Below are 18785 nucleotides of genomic sequence, written 5' to 3'. Positions count from 1 at the left end.
TTTCTAAAAAAGCATACGACTGCGTAAAAAAGACTCACTCACTGTGCTAGTCTCAGCGGCCGTATTTACATTAAATCGTACCATGGCCATGGAGCAACTGTATCAATGTTGTGCTCATGTGGTGAATATATTTACAGCTGTTTTATAGCAAACGAAATCTGTGCAATAGAGTATGGATGGTTCTATTTTATGAAAACCCCAGTCAGGAAGCTTCCCCTTTTCAATGAATGATAGAGAATCAAAATTCCTCGATGCGTCTTTGGTATGGCTATCGGTTAGGTTACACGTAGATTTACCAAACATTATATGAAAGTTTATGGCTGAGAACAGCACAGAGTGCGCCCTGGTGCCTTTTCAAATTGCTTATGTCACAGTTTCTAATATGATGTCCCGTTCTATATGTCCCTTTCATAGCATGATGAGCAAAATGATCTCAGTGAAATAAAAGTGTGAGCCTTCTTGTGGCTTATTCTGAGAATAGTTCTAAGATCTTCTTCGTTCTGAAAATTGCTTTTTCTCTCGCACACACTGAGAAACTGGGTAAGATTTAACGGTCCTGTTTCGATACGGAAACTAAACTTTATTTCTGGGTATCACGACGTTCCGTTGGGTCTTCGCTAAGCCTATCGTACACGGCGAATGAGAATGACCCAAATTTGAATTTAGTTCACTCATAATCGCCAAAAGTGCAGGAACTCAGCGATGAGTAAAATCTAAAATACTGCCGGAAAATGAGGAAATTGACGAAAATTTTATTCAGTCTCAGAGCAGTACCAATAGACTGAGTGAATCCAATCTTTACTTGTTTCAAATTCGGGAATTTTTCCCTGGAAAATCCTGGAAAAACCTGGGAAAACATGAGGCAACTTTACTCATCGCTAAGTTCTTGCACTTTTGGCGATTATGAGTGAACTAAACTCAAATTTGGGTCGTTCTCATTCGCTGTTTATCTCTGCAGCATCTTATGTTCTACGTACACGGTCGCTGAGACTAACTCAGTGATGAAGTCTTTTGTACTCAGTTGTGTGAGAAATTTGAGAAATCGACGGTTACTCAGCGCTGAGTAACTGTGGTTTTTATAAACTTCTCACACAACTGAGAACTGAGTTAGTCTCCGCGGCCGTGTATAGATTTACAAACTATAACTGAAAACTTATCCGGTACATTATTAGATTGGTTATATCACAGTTCCCAATGTCTTATGCCATTCCATATGTCTTTGTTTCATAGCAGGAGGCAACGAAAGCTCGCATCAAGAAACGGACATGCGCAGTTTTAACACATTTCGAGTTTCCATTATAGCATAGCTGTATTACACCGTCTTTATAGCAACGATGTAGAGCACACAAGGCGTATGTTCAACTTGCTTGGAAGCTTTCATCGCATTCGTAGTGCAACATTTCGATGAAGACTGTTGCTGCTGTATGCTTCATACATATCATTTTAGTTTTATGTGGCAACTAAGTATCCGTTGCACGTTGTAAGCAAGAATCGTTACAATACATACTCTTCATGAAAATATGTTGCAGAGCAAACCACCTTACGGTATTGAAAAAGCTTGCTTGGGATATCACAATTTAAGCTGATTAACATACAAATCAATTTCTGCAACTGATCTTCACCTTCCTTCTTTCTCCTATTCCAGGTTATCGCACAAATGTTGATCGCAGCATCCAACTAATCAGGTAAAACTAGACTTTCACGGCTTTAATAATCTTTCCAACACTGCTAAGTAATCGATCAAATTTTGAACTACATTACTTTTTTAAGGACATTATTTTAAAAACATTTCGACTATTTCAATACTCACATTGCTGAACATTTAATTAAACAAATTTATCACATTGTACAGCAGTTTTGTTACGATTTTGAGATTTTGAGAAAATGATATTTTTTTAAAGAATAACTAAGTCCTTCTTTCATTGAGGTTCTAGAAGAAAAAATGTTGTTCAAGTGGTTGGAAACGTAATTTTGAACTGCTCGAAAGATGTGATCCATTGATAGACTCGAAGTAATAACATCGAACCAATTTGGATTGTTCCTTACCAAGTACACATTGAACCGCATGGAAATTTTAAGCATCACTCTTCATCATTCGTCATTTTCTGCCAGAGCTATCGTCATCCTAAAAAAAAAAGAAACAAAACTTTATTGAATAGGTTATTATTTCACTTAATTTAAGTTGGATTAGTCGAGTTGAAAACTGTGAGGAACGGCCACGGCATCCATATCTCTCACGCCAAAGTCACGAATTCAAATCTCCGGCGATGCTCGGACAAGTCACGAATGACACAAAAGTGTGTTTCTTTTAAAATATACTTAAACTGCAATGTTTAACCAAATGAAGTGAAGTGCCCTTCAAAAGGTTTTTTTTGATAATTTTTAAATTTCATTCTCGCTAATTTTCAATCAAAGTTTGTTTTCCTAAATATAATGCTTCTTGAAAACCATCTCGTAAAGGTTTTATACCAAAAAAATTTCATTCTGGGGAAACTTGCTTGCATGCTACAATTCATTGTAAATATTGCGATTACATTTGCTTTAAGAAAAATATGCAGAGTATGTAAGAAGTCGACACTTACATTTGATGTTCATTACATTTGTTTTGCGAGTAGTTAGCATCATAACCCAAGTAACAATTTTGGTTTTATGATGGTTCTGTAGACCATGATTTAGACTTGTAGAATGCTATAAAACCGCGATAAAACCTGCGATGTTACTTGGGAAGTTTCGATCTCATTTATTATACCTTTAGTAACGAAGCAACTAGGCTCATTATAATAATTAGATGAGCTCCTATCATAAATGTAATTGTCATAATTGCTTGCTTTGATAAAGCGAATAACTTTGACAGTAGAATATAATGATTAAATTTACTCTCAGCACTGGAAACATTGGTTCCATTTTTAAGCTTGGGGAATTACCTTTGATATCGTCTAGAGTTTTTCTATAGTATGTTTTGCATATTTTCTAAATATCTGAAGAAAAAAACTACAATGGACAGCCCTATAGTGTTGTACGAAATAGTGACGTAGGACTAATTGGTCTTATATAATAAATGTTATTTGTTAACTTCAGCAAGAGCTTGTGTTTTGTGTAGGAATTGGAAATGCGAGCGGAGTTCTCTCTGTTCATACTCTTTAGTATGACTATGATCGCCAAGAGAACCTTTTGATATGAATTTTTAATGGGACATGTTCATAAATTTAACTCTTTTAGAAAATCATGGTGGCCCTGAAAAGGGCCGTTGGTAGTACAGGCTTAAAGCCTTTGGAAAATGATGATGACGTGTAGGCAGCTGGATCAGCAAATCGGACAGGACAATCCCATATTCTTCGGTTCAATGATTGGGCTGTCTCGGTTCGTCTGCTGCTGGGCAGGGGTTGAACTGGGGTCTGCGACAGGTTGGAAGGCTGCAGAATATCAGTGTCCACCCAGCTAAAGCTCCTCCCCTTTTTAGTTTTTCTCGATAAACTTCTTCTCTCAACATTGTAAATCTGAGTCTTTAGCAAAAAGACGCATAACACTTTTTTCGGCGAATTTATGATCCTGTTTCACGTCATGGTTCTTATGAGTAGGAATAAGAAGGGATGTCGGTTACGCTCTCGAATAATTGAAAATTTGATAAACAATCAAATAAATGGAAAAATCTGGAGTTATTAACGAAACAGAAAGTCGATGAAGAGACTCGATCAACTTCACTTGCACCCCTGCTTCCAAGTTTGGTTACAAGATTACAACCCTGGAGAGCATTTTGTGTGGTCGTTGGGGGCGTGTGGTTTTGAATATGGCGATGAGTGTAAACAATATTACGCAATTGCATCCTCCCTATTCGCACACACGCCCGAACGCTATAATAAATACTACCAAATGATAAACTCAAACTTGATTTTTAATTTCTAGAAAATCATTTGGAAAAGGAGTTTTTTTCAGAAAATAATGAATGAAAGGACTTCTTTTTCCTGAATTAGACGCTCTTACACGAGCTTCTTTGAAGTAGGGGAAATGCAAGTAATGCCGGCCTAAGTGTCCCTAATTTGGGCCCATACATAAATTCAGCAAACTACTAAATTTTCAATAGCAACCAAAAATATCCATTAATAACGTCCCAATAACGCGTTCATTTAGATAAAATTGATAAATAGCAGATTTTTAGCGATGGGCCCAATTTTAGATCCATAGGCCAACATTAGAGACATTTCCTCTACTTCCAAAGTTATTGGTGTCAACCAATGTTTGAATTTGAAATAGTTTTCGAAGCACAGTGAAAATTTCTAATCCGGTTTGGTAATACCGTGCAGTAACTGTGAAGCTTGCCATGATTGCGACGCATTCATCCGAAATCACAGAATATCACGACCCTCCAATATTAAAGCATAACCTTAAAGTAAGCATGAACAGAAACATTGGTGACCGTACAATTCGTAGTTGCTGCTACGCGATTGACCAAATCGAACAAAATTTGTAAACTCCGGGAATTCACTACGTTCAAGGTTTAATAAAGGCGCCGGTCACATTCTTACGGTCGTCGGGGAGGAGACTTGGAACTTGGTTGCTCAATGCTTGATGTCGCATTTTTAAAAGTTGAGCAAAATTAACTCAATTTCGATCATTTTGGGCCTAATATAAATTCACCTCTCATTGAGTGTTTGCACGTTCCTGAGTTGAACTGAGATTCTGAGGGGAGATAAAAATCCATTTCCGTAGATGTTGTAAGTTGTTGCAAAATGTATACTGCAATCTCTTAATCAATGTTCTACCTAATAGCGTCTGATAAAATTTAACCTTCGAGTAGATTGGTGCGTCTGCTAGATCCAGATGTGTCAAAATCAATCCCTTAAGCGCATTGGACCGCCTTTGAGTAAATGCAAGAATGGTTTCAAGCTTAGAGAAGGAAATGTTTTTTTTTTTGAATTCTTGTAGTTCTTAGCAGCCTCATTGGCTCAAAGAATCAACTAAATGAGATTTTAGGATAATGGTCTTGCTTGGAGAGAATTGTTTTTTTTTTGTATTGCTTGGAGTAGTACTTTTATGATTGAATGATATTTCAAAGATACGTAGGCAAACATTGCCTTGACAGCATAGAGTGGCTTCATTGAGTATTGTAGGAACTCATTGTAAACCTGGTAGGGTCAGAAAACTAGCTTCGCATTGAAGTTTTAGTATTTTGATTTTGCTACTATTGCAATTGAGATAGAACTAACATTCATAGTTTTTTAGGTGAACTCGCCGTTTCTACGCTTTCTCACTGGTGGAAACCGGTCGTGAATCAGCGTTTGGTTAAGCGTATTATCCGGAATAATTTTCTAGCTGGATCTCAAAATGTTCCCAAAGGAAAACAATATACAATGGGATTAAAAACGAGTGTTTCATATGTAAGATGTAGAAGAAGTGGGTGAATTTCTGCCCCTAGCGTTGAGTTCGGAAACAGTCAGAAAATATCTATTAAGGGTGAGAAAATTGTCAGGTCAAGAACCTCTTCTCCTCTGCCTTATTGACAATACGCGATTTCAATCAATTTTGATTCTAAAAAATGTATCTAACATTTATTAAATTTGAGATTGTACTAGATCCCTATTTAAAGCTTAGAGGTCCATGTGGAATGCAATGAAGAAATTTCCAAAAAGCACTAGTACATATCTGAAGAGAGTAATAGTTGATGAGGTCGTGTTGCCAAAAACGGGAGGGCAAGGTTGCAAATACTCATTTCAGCTACAATAATGTTTTTCGGAATAATGAAACCAAAAGATGGTATGATGACATGTTTCACTTGTAACTTACAAGAAGAGGTTACACAGTATGCGTTTGAAACATAAAACCTGTAAATTTTGCTTTCTATGAGTCACAATCAGCGATTTGCTGATCGCTGAGTGAGCGAGTATGTGAAAAATCGCTGATTGTGACTCTCATGAAGTGAAATAAACAGGTTTAATATGTCAAACACATTCTGTGTAAGCTTGTCTTGTATCTTACCTATTCAAAATATGATCATAGCATCTAATTATTTCATAGTGGAACAAAACATTGTTTTAGCTGAAATGAGTATTTGCAACCTTGCGGGAGGCTGAGCCGACACCGGTGGTGTAGTGGTAAGCGTGACTGCTTTCTCACCCCAATGGATCTGGGTTCAATCCCAGTCGAGGTCGGTGGGATTTTTCTGAGGCATAAAAATCTCTGGTCACGTCTTCCTTCGGAAGGGAAGTAAAGCCGTTGGTCCCGGCCCAATGGGTGCGATATCCTACGCAGGTGTGTGGAAGCTGCCTTCCTGCACATTCGATTGCCGTCAATGGATGGCAATCGATGTCCGTCGGTGATTGGCACTAGATTGCGGAACAGAGACCGACGTTAAATAAAGGAAAGAACCTTGCGGGAGGGAATGTACCTTTTTTTTAAACTACTGGAAAACTGGATTAGGGAATTTGATTTTCTTTATTGAGTAGACCCCCTGACTACAATCCGGTTCGGACGCAGCAGCTAAACTCTGTTGAGCCTTTACCTACTCAAGCTGTACATCAGCACTCTATGACCAAATCAGTTTGAATACGTTTATGAGGCCTGAAAACGCGAACAAAATATGATTCATGGCAGCTGTTAAAATTGTCATGTCGAACCATGTGACCAATTATCAAATTGTGCAGAATCTTTTTCGTTGCATCTTAAGTAATGTTGCTCATCAAATCTTCCATGCCTCGAGTGAACTCCAAACATAATTTTCACAGTTTCACAACCATTCAAAAGCACCTCCCGAATAGCAATCTCGATAACGATTCTATCTATGCGAATATAAATTATTCCAATCCTGGAATCCAACCAGACGATAACTTTTCTCCCAAATCATCTGCCGAATACCTTTGCCACTGTTCCACCACCGAGTGTGAACCACATCGCTAATCTCCCGAATGCCGATAGAATCATGGCGCCATATGCGCACCGCACCCACCGCGAAACCACCCCCAGCAGACAGTTTCGCTCGCCTTAATCCGATGTAATCCCAATGAGCTTCACTGCGCTTCAAGTCAAGGGAAGCCGATTTCACGCCTCCAAAGGCTTGCACCAAGAATTTGCCACTTCTCGCCATTTCCTCCCCCATTCCCGGTTGCAGCGCAGGTTGGGTGCGATATAGCGAATTTGCATATTTTATTTTTTGAAGCATTCGTTTTAATCCAATAGGTCGTAAACTGGTTGACGACGCCGACGACGTCGCATCCTTCGAAGGGTATGCCGTCGTCGCAGTCGGATGGTAATCCAATCTGGTGTGTCAGCCCGACGAAACAAGATGTGTCACTTTGCTGTGGTTCCCATCCACCTTCAATTCACGCCGCCACCACCCGCGCCACGGTGGTTCGCAGAGCGCAGGGTGGGATGAATCCCGTTTGGAAAATTTCGAAATTGTCAAGTATGTACGGTAGTGAAAGTGATCGTAAAATCTTAAAATTGTCCAATCCGGGAGACCCTCTTCACTCAGCAAGATAGATCTTATACAGAGTATACAAGAATGTCGAGAAAAGACAACACGTTTGAAGTGATTTTCCACATCCTCCTTTTACTTTGGGGGCTGAAAGCCACCACGTAAGACGGATCATCGTTATTTGTTTAGATAGGTTCAAAGACAGGAGGAAGGCGGGGGGAGGGGAGGGTGTGGGTACCATAATTCAAACAAAACTGTCAAACCTTCGAAGCCCTCGCCTTGCTTCATCCTCCAACACGTGCCTTACTTTGTGTATGTTAGTTGGTTAGTCGTTTGAATCATCAGCATGCAAAACGTGAACGATAGGATTTGCCATTTTCTCAGCCACTCTGATCCCATACCAGCAAAGAGCAAAGCGCTGTTCTGCCGGTCGGATTAAAGCTGACTTGAGGCAGTGTAAAAGGCAACTTTTCCAAAGTCGGAGCTTTCATCTGCCTGGTGGGAGGTTCATGTTTTTGTCACAGATTAATTGCTTCAATTGGCATTCGGCTACAGAGGAGTCGGAGGATCAGTTCAAAAGGGTCACCTTGCATTAAATTGCATTTTAATGGGGCCTCTTTGTGACATTGGGGTCCCTATAAATTTCGAACAGGCTTACGCCACCACCGAGGAAAGTGCGCTCAAACTGATTTCCATTTCCTAACCAATCTCAGCGCTGGTGGTGCATGGTGAGTGCCGAACGGTAATCATCATGGCAATAAGATGATTCAATTTGGCTTTCAACTAACTTGAACCGTAAGTTAATCGTTCTAGATTTTTATCGATGTTTACTGTACACGCCTTGGCAAAATGCCATACGCTGTTTATCGGCTGTCCTTATACCAATTATTGAACTTTTGTATGTGATTAGTGTCAACCGTAAACTAGTTATTTACAGAAAATCAGCTCAATTGTTTAAAGGACAGCCGAGAAATAGCGGTAGGAGGACGTTACCACCCACCGCATATACGGAGGAGTTGCTGTATTTTATTTATTTCTTTTTTTCCTTGATTTGTTTTCCGTGCTGAGCACCAATGCTACCGACGCCAAGGAGGCAGCTCCCACACCTGGACCGTACCTATCGACCCATCAACTCATGAACCGGGGACCAACGGCATTACTTCCTTTCCGAAGGAAGGTGTGATCAGAGATGTTTTGCCTCAGAACTTCCCGGCGGCGCCGACTGGGATTGAACCCAGGCCTGCTGGGGTGAGATATAATCTCACTTACCACTACACCACCAGTGCCGCTTATTATTATTATTATTATTTTATTCGCAATAGCGGATGGATATTAATTCTAAACAAGCCAATCGATTGAAATGTCATCTAAGAATCTGCTAAAATGAACATTTTATTAATTTTCAAAAGGTCTCTGTTGAAAATTGCACGAATGTGCAACTGCACGAATTTGCAATGCTATTTATTATAATATCACCGATTGACTGCTAAAAGCGCTTTTCCTAACACAGATTTAAAAATCGAATTCACTCCGGTCTCACCGAGCGGTGTTTATTCAATCACCGCCTGTGGTGAGTGGTGGTGTCCACCCTAGTAGCACGCTTGTTACAAATCAATTGTAGAAACTTATATACGACTTATTTCAGTCATTAACAAGTTGCTGTAACTTATTGTGATGAAAGTGCGCTACTCGGGCAGTGGTCATCATCAGCAGCAGCCGCAGTGCTTACGGTGCGATGCCAGCCTTATCTGTGTTGAGCACCTTAATAGCTCAGCATTACTCAACCATCACGACAAAACTGTACACCATAAATTTTTTAAAGAGTAATTTCTGGACACTTGTCAATATCATCAATCGTATTTTCAGGCAACATTGGGGGTGCAATTTCAAAAAACAAAGTCGGGCGCGGCATGAAAGTGGTCTGATTTTGATTTGGAGATGATGGAGTTTAATTCTTAATACGCCAATCGATAGGAAATTTTTCTACGAATCTGTTAAAATTAAGACTTTACCATTTGTCAAAATGTCACTATCGAAAATCCCGCAACTGTTGCTATGGTAACTAAAATTATCACCGATTGCCTGTGAAAAGCGCTTTCCCTAACACAGATTTCAAAGTTGAATTCCATCCGGTCTCATCTAACGGTGTTTATTCAATCACTGCATGGTGAGTGGTGGTGTTCTCTAGGGACGTTGCGATACTACTGATATCAGTCTTTACTGATACTACGATACTTTATTTTCGATAACAAGTAATTAAGTATCGATACTTTACAATCGATACTTCTCCAATATCGATACTTTTATCGTGGTATCGCGGTATCGGTATCGAATCGGATGGAAAAAAAAATTACTTGATTTCGGTATATGCGTAAGTTGTGATAAGCTGTATCAGCAGGCTAGGATGCATATGGTCAGCATGGCAACTTCTGTTCCATGCGAGCGACTCTTTTCAAAGGTTGGATCTATAATTACTGAGACCAGTAACCGATTGTCAGCAGTATCGATACTTTTAAGTATCGCAACGTCCCTAGTGTTCTCCAGTACACAACGAAAGGCTCCCCGCTAGCAGCTAATTCTGGATCAACAATAGAAAAGGTCCCATCAACATTTGTAAACAAACCGTTCCAAAGCCCTTTACCACGCAAACCAACACCATCATCGGATAGGGGAAACTTTCACCTACACGATGATGGTGTTGGTTTGTGTGGGCGGCCTTCGATTTGAGAGGAATAGGCTTTGGAACAGTTGGTTTACAAATGTTGATGGGCCCTTTTCTATTGCTGATCCAGAATTCCATGCGTTTTGTGCACGATATGCGTAATTTTGTCATCAGAAAACGAGCCGTGGGAGAGAGTGGTTTCCCTAACACAGTCACCGAATATTGATACCGAATACTGAGAATGCCAGATGGTACCTATCTTTATGCCTTTTGATGCAAACGTTAAACCCCTCCTATTAAAAGAATTATGCCAAAAAATAATTACCGAATTATCTTATTAGAAGGGGCTAAAAAACATTGCATCAAAAATCATAAACGTAAGTACCATCCGGTATGCTAAGTTACTGTGATTGATGTATTTTCTCTAATAAATTTTTCATTTCCGCACGGCTATCATCTCCAAGAACATCGGGGGAAAAATTCCACAGCATTGTTCTTAACTGGCTTCCAAGCTTCCAACCCCCATCGGTCCTTTCCAGGACCACAAATGACTGATAACAGATTTAACTAAAGACTTCAAGTAAGAGCTTGTATCCAAAACGCATCGTCCAGGGGGGTCACATTGCGCATCTCTTTTTTTTTTCCTTGGGTTTGTTTTTTCCGTCGATCTTGTTTTCCGTGCTGAGCACCAATGCTACCGACGTGCCAGGAGCGGACGAAAAACTTTTTCAAACAAGCGTTCGTACAAAAAGTGTTTCGTTTCGAGATGCGCAATGTGACCCCAGGATTGGCTACATGGACTGTCAAATTGCTTCCGAATTTTTACCTATCGAACTTTTTCAGTGATAACGATTTAAGAAATCAATTTAATATTTTCTTTACTTTTGCTGTGACATCAAAGCTACCTTTCGTAGTCCTATGTCAAATCTACGGTTCTGTCTTGGATACAACCTCTCACTTTTTTTTCCTTAATTTGTTTTCCTTCGATCTTGTTTTCCGTGCTGACCCTACCTATCTACCCATCCAACACATGGACCGGAGACCAACGGCTATACTTTCAGAGATTTTATGCCTCAGCAAATCCCAGGCGGCGCAGGTACGTTACTCCGAATCAACGAAGTCGTGAATGAGAATCACTGCACGCTGGATCTTTGTTTCATTGCCTGTTGCAGCAGCTCCATTAGAGAAGGATACAGCTCACCATCCTCCTTTAAAGATTACCTTAGAGCTGTATTGTAAAATCCACAGTTAATTCATCTACTGTTAGTTACGATTTCCGAAAGTCTGATCATAATAGCATAGTCGAGGTGCTACTGAATATCGACTGGGAATCTGTTCTTCATAGCATTGATGTTGAAGTTGCTGCATAGACTTTCACCAATGTATTGGCATATGTCATTGAAAGACATGTACCTAACTAAAACTGTCCATCTTCGCGTTAAGGTGGTTCGTTGTGAGATCCTTATTCTCGCTACCACTTCGAAACTTTAAGTGCACAAATATCAGCTTCCACGACACGTACTACAATGAAACTGTTACTCCACGTTTGCTGCGCTGCAGCATACATGCAGTAGCAATTTCAGGTGAAATGGAACTCTAATTTCCGAGATGTGTGTAATTGAAAATTCGAGGTGGAAATGCATTTATGCCTACGTGGTGGCCATTTGTGGACTCTACAAGGAATCACCTTAAGAAGAAGTGGTGTAGTGGTAAGCGTGATTATCTCTCACCCCAACAGGCCTTGGTTCAATCCCAGTCGGCGCCGCCGGGATGTTCTGAGACATAACATCTCTGATCACGACTTCCTTCGGAAGGGAAGTAAAGCCGTTGGTCCCCGGTTCATGAATTGGATGGGTCGCTAAAGAAAAGGCCCAGGTGTGGGAGCTGCCTCCCTGGCGGCGTCGGTAGCATTGGTGCTCAGCACGGAAAACAAGATCGACGTAAAACAAATCCAAGGAATAAAAAAAAAGATACACTAGATTCCGGACTACGTCACTGTGAGATTAACTAGCGTACAAGATGGCTTAGCAGGAAAGTTTTTCACAAATGGAAATCCAATCCTAAGAGCTTCTGGAAATACGTTAACGTTATTTTGCTATGAAGAGCTTTGAGTGGGTTGGTTTATTTCCTTTAAATTCCGTTATAATTGCTTAGACAGATAAGCGTATTTCGTCTCCTACTTGCAGACTTCATCAGTGCCAAGTACTCAACACCACTGAAGAATCCATCTTTTATCTAAGAGTTATATACTAATCAATAGGTACTAAAAATCAGCAGGTATCCACTGCCATATCAAAATTTACCTAACCAGGTACCTAAATTCAGTCTCCAACAGGTAAATGCATGCTACGATGTGTTGTTATAGGTAGCATGCTAAAGAGTCTCGAGTACCCGTTTCCTTGATCTCTAGTTAAGCAATGTTGATGGATTATGTTTAAATATTTCTAAACTTTCAGCTACGTCTAGTTTCCAAGGCGAAGATACAGTCCGCAGGATATTAATGTTATCTTTAGTCAAATGATGACCCTTTGTAAAGATATGTTCTGCAACCTTAGATTTAAATTCATAATGAAGTCCTTTATCCATCTCTTTCTTAGCCTTTTTTACCTCTACGATGTGTTCCTTAAACCTTGTGTCCAAAGTCCTTTTCGTCTGACCAATGTAGATTTTATTGCAATCTAGACAAGAGATTTTGTAGACTCCGGCTTTCCCTAAGACATTTATTGAATCTTTTGTTGATCCTAACAGTGACTTCAGCTGATTTATCCTACTGCTGAATACTAAATCGAGGCCAAAACTTCTAAACTTTGAAATCAATGGTTTGGTAATGTTTTTGTCGAAATTCACCGCTACCCGTTTTAAACCCTCAGTTACTGGTGTAAGAGTTGTCGAAATACGCCTAAAATGATCCCTTGTTCTTTTATCGATTACTGCTTGAATTGTTTTTTCTTAATACCCATTAAGTCTAGCGATTTCAAAAATGTGAGCTATTTCCTTTGATTTGTCTGTATCGCTAAGAGGAAGAGTTTGCAGAGTTATTTTGCTTACTGAGCAGAAAATCATGAGTTCAATTCCAAGCTCCTTCACATTATAGAGTTATACTTTAAATCGGCTTTCTTTCATAATGTGATATAAAGCGTAACAAAATTCGGTTGGAGGGTAAGGTACGTAAAAGAAGTAATATTTGAGTTTTAGGAAAGACGTGTTGGTAAGAAATCCATATCAAATCCTTCTCAATAGCAGTAGTTGTCGTCGTCGGTGAGGTCACCGCCGGAATAACAACAAGTTGAACAGAAACTTGATCGTAATTGTTTTGTGATATAAGGAGCTCAGTGGCCTAGTGGCGACTGATTTTGCTTACTGAGCAGAAGACTGTTTTGGTTCAATCCCAAGCTCCTTCGCGCTATTGAATCGCAATTCAGCATATCGTTTACCAAAACGAATCCTGCTGCAATCCCAACCCTTATATCCAACATCCCAGTGATTTCTCGTGGAAGAGCAGAGATGTTCTCGGCTTTGATTAAAGTGAGTATTACGTCAACATATTCCTACCCATTACTTTCTTGACCAGCATTTGGACGTGGCTTGCGCTGGTATTGCCTAGTTTAAGATAACCAGTATTTACACATTGAAGATGATTGTTAGCCTCAAGTAACGTATATTGATTCTCTGTGTAATTGTAGCTGATCTGGCAATAACGGAGTTTCATCCACGGGAGGTCAATAATGCTCATGGAATACTATCAACGATTTCATTATCATTTCCGTGGTATTTCTAATACTTATGTGGTGTCTTTTAAAACGCGTAGCACCTCCGTGTGCAAGCTCGCTGCTCTCATATACGCCTTTAGGGTGGTACAACATCATAAATAGCGCGGTACCTTAAAAAAATGAAGCTTTAGGGCAACATTACATTCTAGAATTTTACTCAGTAGACCATAACAAACATAAAACATGGTCCTGTCCCAAAACGTCGTTTTGAACTGTGTAATTTGAAGTTATTTCTCAAGAGAGTTCCAGGGAATTCCGTGAAAAATAGCCAGGGTATCGAGTTTTGACGTAGTTTTGCACCAAAAGTTTTTTCAGCATCCTCAGAAGTTTCTCCCGACTTCCATGATACCTATTTTCGGCTTTACATAGAAATGTCTTCTGATTTCCTTCCCCGGAAATTTATGTTGGCCTCCCCACTGACTTCACCTAGAGCATTCTTCCGATTTTCTTTAGAACATCTTTAAACTGGACGTTTCTGCAAGCTTTTTCCTTAAATGTTTCTTGAGACTCTTCGGGGAAAGTTCTCATATTTGTCACCCAAACATTATTTCCCGGGAAATTGTAACAAATGGTTATAGTGGATTGTGAGGAAAAACAGTCTTCCATTTATCGTTAGTTAGAAGAAGGCCTATACACTCATCTGAAATGTCTGATTATGCTAGACTAACCGTTTAAATTATCCGTAACGATTACGAAAGCTAATTTGCGCTGTTCAGTAAGATACAAGTCCCATTTGAAAACTCGGCACAATTCAAAGCATAACTGGACATTCCCAAATCCGTTTGGAAGGGTTGCTGATAGAGCCAATTCGGCACATGCAGTGCCAGATTCTGTAAGTAATTTCCGCATTCGGCATCCCGACCGCGTACGCCACATCAGTTCGATTTCCTCACGTAAGGTTAGGAAAGAAATGCACGGTGAAGATTTTTCCGTCGTCGTCCCACACGCCCCATAGCCTTAGCCATAAACACCATTCCGGTTGATTTTCGCTTTCCCATCAGGCAGGTGCTTTTCCGCGTGGAAAACCAGCAAACTCTTATCACTTCCAGAGCAGCGATCCGTTTCCATCCCGAGCTTCTCCCGGGGGAAGTCTTTGTTTTCCTTCTGCAAGCTGGGACAGATCTCTTTTTTTTTTTGCTTCTGTGTTTTGTTTCACGTGAGCAGCTCGCGCTACCTACCTGCTACAGTTTGGTTGATTGTCACGTTCCTAATGCACGTTTCACTGGGGGTTTCACGTACGACACGAATGTCATGTATCTCGATTTCCGCAGTGCATGTTTTATTCGAGAGGACCGCACGAAACACCACCAGCAGCAACAGCAACAGCGGCCGGGTAGGGTTAGGGATTCTTCTGCGCTCCTCCGCAGGCAAACACATACACATACACATACACGAGTTGATCCGAGCCATTGTCGGGCGTCACGATCCTTTATTTTATAGCAGTCGAATATGTTTTAAGAGGTTTCAAATTGTTATGGGGTTATTTGGGACGCCAACTGAACAGGGAAAAAAGCTTACAGCGAAACAACAATTTGGTCTGGTTTCACAAATAGTCCCTGCTTTCATTGTAGATGGGTCACGAATCAAGCATGAATTCACATTAAACCCATTGCAAAATTAGAAGAAAGAAGTGTATGCATGCAATTCCACGTGAATGGTTTGCTCTTTTCATTACACTTGTCAAGTCAGACAAAGTTACAATTCGAGCAAAAAAAAAAAAGAAAAAGGTACGACCACCCATAATTAAAAGAAGTAGTTCGTTGCACATCTCGAATTGACTCAAGAGGATTGTCCATTTGGAAGCATACCGTTGCTTTGTACCCGAGAATTGACTATACGATGGTGCCTTTTTTCCCTCACAGTCGTCGCTATCGTCCTCAGCGCAGATTGCCGGGGAGAATTATGTCAAAAGGGGGGGAAATTTTACCTCCTACAAGCTCTAGTGTCATCCTGCTCTATACAATTTTTAATCAGACTAATGGCATGGAAGAGAGCACAGATGTCATATTTTGAAGATCTCTCCGCTTCTATTCACACGTTCGCGAACGGGTGAACTCTCCTGTTGTGAATGCTGCCGCTCATAGGGTAGGGTAACTTCACCAGATAAGACTATATGGGAATCCTCTAATCCATAGTAGGAATCAGTAAGGCCACAATTGGTACACCTACCTGATTTATGTAATCTTTCGATTGCTAACCCTTCAATAACTGTAAAAGCCGCGTATTCAGTGAACAACTGTGCCACATGTGCACTTGCTTCCCCGAACGATGGAGACAATTATGCTTTCTCGAGAAGTAGCACGAGTAATGAAAATGGAACGAGTTCGTTAGCTTGACAGATTGTTTGACGAAGCATCGTGTGAATACACTCAACTTTCATTCTTTCAACTGTGAACTGTCAAAACTTCTCAGTAAACAAAAAAATTACCTGCCGCTGCTGTCTCATGGAATACCCAATTGTCTGGGTACAATGGCAATATATGTACTGGAGCTGTCAAGTTGCCCGCGAGTTGGTTGCAATATACATGGTCGAGGACATAGCTTGCTCGGACAGAGCTGGTGAATATCACGGGCGTCACGTGACAATGAGAAAACAGGTCCTGTCACTATCACGAGACGAAACTACCTATCATTAATGATCGAGCACTCATGAGATAATTGTCACACGGGTTTGACATCAACATTTCTAACTGATTTAGATGAGTTTTGCCAAGCAACAGAATGTAATCGGTAGAGTGAATACATTTTTAAGATTTCAGTGGTAAAATTAACAATAATATCAATAAATATGCTAGTAATTACGATGTTAACAACACTGTCTCGTTCTGTCATGACAAAAAAATATGAGATTTTGAAGTAAATATCTATCATCGTTTTCTCATCCCATGATATTTAGTGAAAGAAGTATCTCTGTAAAGATCGGTTTTCCAGGCCGCCGCAGGCTAACTATCGACCCACAATGCAATTCCAACGAGTGGAAATCTTCAACCCCTACCCGGCGTGCGATGTATACCCACGTACCGTTCCAGTGCACTTGCATAACGGGATGGCTGCAACTGCATCATGCGAGGCGTGTGTATGCAGGAATTCGTGTTTTGTACGAAATTGACGCATCCCTTGGAGGAAAACAATGTGCCGGCAGACCCCGACATTATCCAGGACTTAACGACTTCTCTACATCAAGGAGAGGCACTCGTTTTTTCTACAAAACTGACACGCTCCATAGAGGAAGAAAATAACGAAGATCACGACACTGTGCAGAACGAAACAAATTTGGAATATGGATCAGGGGTAAATAATTTTGATAATAGGGTAAAAACCTACCAGGGGTAAAAGCGCAAGTAGCGGATGAAACTCATGTCTTTGCTTCGGTATACTTTCCTCCGAACCATGCTCATAAGGACACGTATGATAAGTTTTTTGGAAAAGCGGAAGAAATTTTGTCTAGTTTACCCCCTGAAGTAAAAGTTCATATATATGGGGACTTTAACCAACGCAATGTTGACTTTATTTCTGATATGGACAATGAAAGCATCTTACTTCCAGTCGTTGGGGAAAATGAAACACTCCATTTCATTTTTGACAAAATTGCAAATTTAGGACTTAATCAAATTAACCATGTGAAAAATCAACAAAATTGTTATTTAGACCTTTTGTTAACAAATACTTACGATGATTTCTGTGCGACTGAATCGTAGATTGAACTTTGTCGATTGGCAAGCAATATTAAGAACTGCAGGAAATGTTGAATTTGCAGTTGACGTATTCTACAATGTGTTGCTTGAAATAATACTTGAAGAAGTGCCAACTAAAAGAAGAAGACGTCAGAGTCATGCAAAACATCCGGTTTGGTACAACAGGGAACTGAAAAATTTAAAAAAAAATCAAAAGCAAAAAGTTCACAAATTTTATAAAAAATATAATAGTGAAGAAACTTTGGCATACTATTTAGACATTTGCGATCAGTTAAATTTAGCCGTGAATATGGCATTTGAGGAGTATAATTTAAAAACTGAACTTGAAATAAAATCTTGTCCTAGGAAATTTTTCAATTATGTGAAATCCAAATTAAAATCTGATAATTTTCCATCAAAGATGCATTTGGACGATAGGGTAGGTGAGTACTCGGATGATATATGCAATTTGTTTGCAAATTTCTTTCAAGAAATCTATACTACGTTTTCAGAAGAGGACCGTGACCGTGAATATTTTGAATCTTATCCAGAATTTGCAAGTGACATCAGCATAAGTCAAATCAAGGTTCATGATATTTTAAACAATTTAGATGCATCTAAAGGTCCTGGCTCTGACGGTGTTCCGCCAGTTTTTATGAAAGCTTTAGCAAATGAACTTACTGCTCCATTATTTTGGATTTTCAATATGTCACTGGAATCCGGAAACTTCCCTAAAATATGGAAAAACTCGTTTTTAGTGCCTATCTTTAAATCGGGCAAAAAATCCGACATATGTAATTATCGTGGTATAGCTATTATATCTTGCATTCCGAAACTTTTCGAGGCATTTTTGAATGAAAAACTCTTTCTTCAAATTAAAAACAGAATAACTACTACACAGCAAAAAAATAATTTTGATATCACGTCAAAGTGGATGCACTACAATCATGTCGAAAATATGGTGTAATATTACTTGCTAAAAAGGACAAAATTATCATTAATACAATGCATGAACTGACATTACGCTGCTTTTACTGCATTTGTTTATTTATGTGGTCATAAAAATTACATGAAATTTTCGACATGATTGTAGTGCATCCACTTTGATGTGATATCAAAATTATTTTTTTGCTGTGTATGCAACATGGCTTCTTTAAAGGCCGTTCAACAACTACGAATTTGCTCGAATGAATTAATTATTCCTTGAATGCAATGGATAACGGAAACCATGTAGAAGTGTTGTATACAGACTTCAGCAAAACGTTTGATCG

The 18785-nt window shown here is 39.7% G+C and overlaps 1 protein-coding gene across 7 annotated transcripts in view; it reads left to right on the top strand.

The window, feature by feature from the left end:
- Lar (tyrosine-protein phosphatase Lar) overlaps positions 1-18785 on the top strand; it is a 571867-nt gene that overhangs the window by 134036 nt on the left and 419046 nt on the right. For all 7 annotated transcript variants that reach the window (XM_065228155.1, XM_065228154.1, XM_065228160.1 and 4 more), the window contains exon 3: positions 1646-1685. The gene's annotated coding sequence lies outside the window, so the exon portion shown is untranslated. The remainder of the gene's footprint in view (positions 1-1645; positions 1686-18785) is intronic.

Source organism: Ochlerotatus camptorhynchus, unplaced genomic scaffold (genome assembly GCF_037179485.1).
Source record: "Ochlerotatus camptorhynchus isolate MF236.1 unplaced genomic scaffold, CSIRO-AGI_Acam_v1.1 ptg000284l, whole genome shotgun sequence".
Taxonomy (NCBI): domain Eukaryota; kingdom Metazoa; phylum Arthropoda; class Insecta; order Diptera; family Culicidae; genus Ochlerotatus; species Ochlerotatus camptorhynchus.
The sequence above is the reverse complement of the archived record's forward strand: the minus strand, read 5'-3'. Positions and strand labels throughout refer to the sequence as shown.